Source organism: Lingula anatina, chromosome 7 (genome assembly GCF_051362555.1).
Source record: "Lingula anatina isolate TDL-2025a chromosome 7, LinAna3.0, whole genome shotgun sequence".
NCBI lineage: Eukaryota > Metazoa > Brachiopoda > Lingulata > Lingulida > Lingulidae > Lingula > Lingula anatina.
Genome location: NC_141773.1, coordinates 16,382,153 through 16,389,371, shown reverse-complemented (window position 1 = coordinate 16,389,371; position 7,219 = coordinate 16,382,153).

The window sequence follows — 7,219 nt, the reverse complement described above, 5'->3', positions numbered from 1 at the left end:
GTATACTTACTGCAGTCTAGTCGGTCCTGTGTTATGCAACGCCATCTATTGACCATAATATTACGTTACTGCCTGATGACGTAATATTATATAATCATAAGTCGTCTGGCGAACCCGAAATACCATTCTATTTTCAGCGTGCTGTGATTCATGTGATTTTATAGGTCTTCTCTTCTATAAGCAGATGGAGTGGAACCACCTGCTGAGGTGAAAGCACAAAGTTGACAAGGAAAGGTTTTTTTTTTTTTTTTTTTTTTTTTTTTTTTTTTTGCAAAATAAAAAGTTTTGATTAGAGGTAGGTAGATATCTTATTTATTTTGAATTGTGAGCAGAAGTGCAAGAAATAAAGGAAACATTTTCCACTCTCACAATATCAGCAAGTCAGGCAACCAAAATCGAATTAGTCAGATAAACAGATATTGCTAGTGAATATGTTTGTCCAATAAGCTGCCACTGATCTGAACTCCTACTTAAATGACATTATGTTTGTTTAATCACATTTATGTATCATCCTGGTTTAAGTGATAGAGAAAAAAAGACAGAGAAAAATATTATCGTTATCAATCCCTCTTTTCGTGATCATATGACAACTTTGATGAACTTTATCATCATTACTGTGGTAATTAATCTTCTCCTTCGATAAACGATTCGAATGTTGCAACATTGAAAATAAATCAAAATATTTATATAAAAACGCTTCAGGGCAATTTCAATTGATTTCAGTCAAAATTAAAATAAAAAAATTAAGCAAACAAATACGCATGAATAATCTCAAGTGCTTTTAACTCAGCCTTGCAATCACCTATAATTGACTTCCAGGACTTAAAAACCATAAAATAGTCAAATCGTTCAATACATTAATTACAGTCAATTATGGCTCAGTACAAGCATATGGTATTTTTTTCGAAAGAAGCGTTTCTAACCGCAATCTGCATGCCCGTAGGCACGGTCTAACCGCACGCCGTACGCTACTGGTGTGAATTTCAAGCTCCGTCAGTGTTTAATCGGTCTACTCATTACGCGGTAACGATTGCGGTTGCACGTGTTACTAAACCCCGAGATTTGTCCTCGCCCAGCCACAGGAATGGGAGATAAAAAAGAAGAAAAATGTCAGTAAAACTGAAAATAAAGACATTAAAATTAACAGTGAAGTTTATTTGCATAAAAATAAATTTAAAAAATAAAATAAAATAAAAAAGTAAAAAAATAAAAAATAATAAATAAATAAATAAATAACTAACTAAATAAAAGATGATTATTAAATAAGATGAAATAAATAAAAATATATAAATTATTTTTTATAAATATAAATTATTTAGTAAATAAACAATAATTTACATAAGGCGGGGTTGCACTAACTAATATACATTGTTACATTACGCTTGCAATACATTGAATAAGTTAATAAAAGAGTAAAATAAAAAGATAAATTCATAAAATAAATATATAAATATATAAATGTAATAACTGAAAAATAATTGGGTAAAGTGGGGCTGTACTAAGCAAGAGACACTCCTGCCTTGCAGTTCCAATGCATTTAATAAGTTGTTTAAGTGGATGTTTGACTTGACTGATGCAGTGCTATGTAAAGTGAATCAATTGGTTTAATAGAAAAGCATAAAATGGTAGCTTAATTCTGTGATGCCTCTTCCCTTTCTACACACAAACACACACACTAGCACGCACACACACACAGACACGCACACACAAACACAAACACACGCACTCTTTTTCTCTCTCTCTCAAATTCATGCTGACTGAACCCAGGAAATTATCTAACTTTTAGAAAATGTGAATCAATAAACTGGAATTTAGTTATATAGAAGAATTTTACTTGCCGCTTACTGCTTGTTTCGTTGATTATCTCTTGGACACGTTATAAATATTTTCAGAATATTAGAAACATTAAACGACTAAAATTATCAAACACACGCATAAATATGACCTTAAACAATATTTTGTTCCAAAAAAATTAATAAACGAAAAATGAAATTATAAAGTTTTAGATCTGGAATTATGTTATTTCAGCGCCATCTATTGGTAAATATCAAAAGACACTCCCGCCGCAGGAGTGGTAACAAAATTGCATCGATATGACATCAGCGGCAATAAAGCTGGGTGATTTGTATCCGCATTTAACCGCAACATTGGTATTTTACAAACTGGGGGTGAGAAAACTTAATTTACATGGAGTGCAAGTGGTTTTTATTTCTCAATTTAACTAGCAATGACATTTTTTCGGATTCAGTTGATTTTATAATGGAATTTTAAGTATTTTTTCTTACTCGGGGTTTACATCCTGAGACATACTAAATGCATCATTTTGAAAAAAATCGCGTTTTATAACAGTTCCTATTTTTTCTTTGTTACTTTCAATCCTCTTTCTTACTTTCTTTTTTTTTTTTTTTTTTTTTTTTGTCTATATATGTTTTCATTTATTTATCTGTTTTTATCATAATCAGTTTTAATTTTCTGTATATTTAGGTGCAAAATACTCCATATGTTTAACAGTATAAAACACATTCTTTACTATAAACACAAATATCATTTATTTCATTTAATGTGCTCCAAACATGCAGTCGGTGCACAACAGCACATTTTGGTAAATATTATAAACAAATATTTGTTGAACACATGCGAACTACACGGTTAAAGAACCTTCCTTTATTGCCGTGGTTTTGCTCCACCACTCCCAATCACTGGGCAATCTCATCAGAAAAATCGGTAGTATTAAGTATTGTGGTTAGCTGTGGCTGGAACCACCAAGAGAGCGCAGACCACAAAATCAATTTAAAACAACAGGTGCGTTCTCTCCGCTTTTTTTAACCGCACATACCATAATGATAGACAGATTGCTCGTCACAAAAGGAATGACATGACTGGTTTTTGAAAAAGATAGCGGATTGTTATTATTTCGAGATAAATATCCACGAATCAGAAATAAGACCATTAGAGGCTAAGCTTTGAGATAGTTCAATTTGATTTTAATGTTGCGCGTGCGTTGGTTCCCCGTCATAACAAAATCTGGAAAATGTTTCTTTCTTTCTTTTTTTTTTTGTTTGTTTTTTGGACCGGTCCCTCCCATATTTTGCATTAAAGCTCATTCTGAATATTATTTGGATCTTATCGAACATAATTATTTTGAACCGGAGATATGTGCAGCGACTCTTGGCAGGGTATATTTGGGTGTGACAGGAAGATTCACTATCGTCTGTGTCTCAACTAACGCAATCAAGGGTTTTCCAATTCCCTTATCACACCAAGCGGTATACCTAGTCAATGCAGATTGTTTCCTGCTGGCACTGGGATTTTAATGCAAATATATACTACACTTCAGTGTAGGTTTTAGTTTGAATGTCTTTTTAAACTCATCTAAATAAATGAAATTTTGTATAAATTCCCAAAACAATACTGTACAAACTAAAAAGTGAAAAAGAAGATAATAAGATTTCCTTAATGAATCTGGTAAGTTGATGTCCTTTTGAATTATTGAGCAATGTAAAAAAAGCAGCTTTGCACGAACGCAATGTGACTTAGCAGAATAATACTTAGTGTGTTATTGACGATTACAGATTACCAAGAGGCGTATTTTTCTTTCGTTTTAACTGTTTTGTTTTTGTAGCTTATGTTCATATCCATATATCAAGTAAAAAAAGGTAGTTGTGACCCACTCGTTCCCTTTTTTGTACTTTATATTAAAGCTTTCCACCAATAAAACGGTGACTTTTATTACGAAAAAGACTGGTGGGCAGCTAATGAGTTTCCTCTGTCAAATACCCCGTCTCACCACTGTCTACTCTGCTCCCTCTGCCTAGATGTTCCAGATATCTTCTTCTATTGCCGTCCATATTTCTATCTCTGCAACACGTCAACGAAGCAAAGAAAGCTACTGAAACCATACAAAATATACTCACAGGATATTAATATCCGACAAGTGACGATCCCCCATCAACTAACTCAGCAATTACACTCCCTACATGGCCTGCACACTCCTGTGCGTCCGAAGGAATTTATTTATTTTCTCTGAAAGCAGATCACTGGAGCGAAGAGTACGACTTTCAAGACCGTAAGAAAATCGCTGAGAATGACCGACATATGCAGCACGCTCTGAGGGTGGGAGTTAACCAGAGAATGCGGAAACTGCGAGTTAGTATTTGATCAGTTCATTAGGAAGAAAAATAAGATAATGAATCACTACACTGCCACAAGCCAAAACTATGAAGAACTAACACGTCGAATTTACAGGGGCGGACTTATTACGTCACATATTTAAGACAGCCCGAGGAGAGAGGGGTAAAAAATAGTATGACGTCACAACACCCGCGTGCGACGTAGCAGTTCTTTCTTCTACATGTATAACGGGTGGTGCGTACAGGTACCTGGGGATAATATCATTTATCCGAAGGTTTTATTTGTTTAAGTTGGAACTGAATTCAGTCATGAGTCTTACATTCCTTTTTTTTTCTTTTTGGACAACACGGAGAAACTGGGAAACTTGCTTAAGATTTTTTTTTTTTTTTTTTGCGAAAATGGAGTCTCTTTTAGAAAAAGCCATTTTGATCTAGGCGTTGTAGAAAGTTATTCGCTCAACGAGCAGCGTATTGTATAACCAGATAGACACGATGGAAATTAAAGTATTGGCAATCGGCCTCCTGGGGGATAGTTGATTAGATCAACAATGATTATTCAACACATACTTTGCGTGTTCTTGATTTCCTCGGAGCCCCGCGCGGATGCTGATGTTTTGTTCAGAGGTGAAATAAGTTATTGTCACACGAAATCTATGTAACGAGGACCTGCAGATATGAACCTACAGATGACTCGTCCTTGTAGGGTTGCTTAGCTTTTTTTAAGCTTGCTAGAAAATTAGTTTGCTAAAAGAATCACCTGAAAAGAGAGATAACTTAGTAGAAATATCTTAATTTTTCGTAAAAGTGCTTACTGAATTCAAAATTGCAGTGATGAAATGAGAAACGAGTAAGAGACAAAACGTTGCATATCTGCAGAAGTGCAGTGTTGTTCCTTTGGTTTTTGCACTCTATCGTTTACTGCTACGCTGTTGACAAAACAAAACCTATGATATAAACAGTGCACAATTATTATTGAACAGATTTTTTCTTAAAAATTCAGTAAAATACCAAGTTAGATTAGGTAGAAGACCATACTCTAATTTCTCCTCGTATGTCTGAACGACGTTGCGGCACTGAAACATACCAGAGCATCGATTCACGTTCCTACGGTGGGGTAATCTATCGCAATCGTATTACGGAAATCAGTGTCGACCGCGTTAATTAAAGTCCGTTCACAGCTCCACGGCCGTCAATATAACCTATTGGAAAGAAGACTAATCCCTTAGATGAACAAGATTAACAGAAACTGTATAATCGATAGTTCGAATAATCAAAGAGTGCGCTGATTTTGATCAGACATTCTGTACGTAAGACCCCATTCCCATAGACACCATCCTTATACATATCATCGACCCAACTTTGCGTGGAGTCTCGCTGGAGTGCAAACAGCATAACTGAATGCGGGCCTTTTCTTGTTTCCAACTCACTCGTATAATTATCAGTTTTTCTATATACTTATATACGTCAGAAGGAGGCGTGTTAATCTGTTAAACTGATTGCATTCAGCAAGAGTCCCCACGGAGTTGGGTCAATCTATGTAGACCGATGGTGTCTATTGGAATGAGGCCTAAACGATGTAGTTCCCGCTAGGTCTCTCTGCTCCATGTTGTAATAGGATTTACGTACACATCACAAGAGAGAATTTCGCCTGTAGGTACAAAGTTAGTTTTACATAACATGATTCTCATGTTTCGGAATGTAAATGAACGGCCGCAATCATAGTTTTAATTAGACTTCGTAATGTCCCATTGTGATTTCACGCGCCTTATTGCTTTATATAATACCCAATGTAGCTCATTCCTTGTACATGAGTATTAATGCTATAAATGCACTGCTGTTACCCTTAATTTTGGGGAAATTTCAAAAGTTTAAGCACTGTATATCAAGAATATCAAGATATATAGATACTCCTGTCAAAAATAACCGTTTTCAAACCACATTTATTCCATAACGTTTCTGAACACAAGTACATATTTAAGGGGTGCTTTGACAAGTATTTACATGTACAAAACCACTGTTTCATGTACCAGGTACAAATGGATAAAGTCTCGCGTAGTTCTTCAATGTTTCAAAAGAGATTGATTGTTACTTGCCATCCAGTGCGTGATTATACACTCTTTTCGTCAACAAAAAGCATACATTGGCCAGGGAAGAAAGAAATGTGGTTTCAGGAAAAGCCGTCAATACGTATAAACACAATAGTCATAAAGTCACGATACCTATTACCGACATTTTTAACGCTCGGTGCTATAGGACAACCGGACCTATTTAGCGCAGATGAAACCTTTTCAGTCAGCAACAAGCACATGGGAAATAAAGACACCCAGAAACAATCGCCAGCATCCATATCACTTTTAGAAATGGAAAAACTCAGACAGTGTTATTCCGAATCGACGCAGCCATAGAATAAAATCTATAACCCGTTTAATTTGTTTGTCAGCGCTAAAGACTTCCGATATTACAGCAAATAAATTCAGCATGTCTGGTGGCATTTAACCACGTTCAGACAATAGACTCCTAGGGGTCTGTTGCAATGACACTGTTAATCGAATAAATATTAACTTCCCTCACACGTGCCATTACGGGTTGGTCAAGCAAGCTAAACATACTAACATTATGTCACTTTCTTTATAAAAGATGGGTAGAATTGTAGAAATATCTTGATGTTAAAATATTAACTGCTAAAACAGTTGACAGTGAGTAACCATATTAGAATTTTTCCCTGATAAAATTTAAAAAAAAAAAAAAACAGGATAAGAAAAGTGATACATACAATAACACTGACGTATTGATGTTTGTCTGAATAACTTGATGCATGATTTAAAACCCCTATCCCCGTAAAAATAAAACATAAGCAATTTTAAAGTAAAATCATAGAAGAAAATAGAGAAAAAAGTAGATTGCAATGGTCAAAATGACAAATTTTCTTAATCTAATTGCATTCAGCGAGAGTCCCCGCGAGTTGGGTCGGTCTACGTAGACCGATAGTTTCATTGGAAATAAGCCCTTAAATGTCGAGATTCGACATCTGTTCAACACTTCAAGCTTGTTCGATCCATTTCATCGCCGCACGGAGAGCAACTTACCTG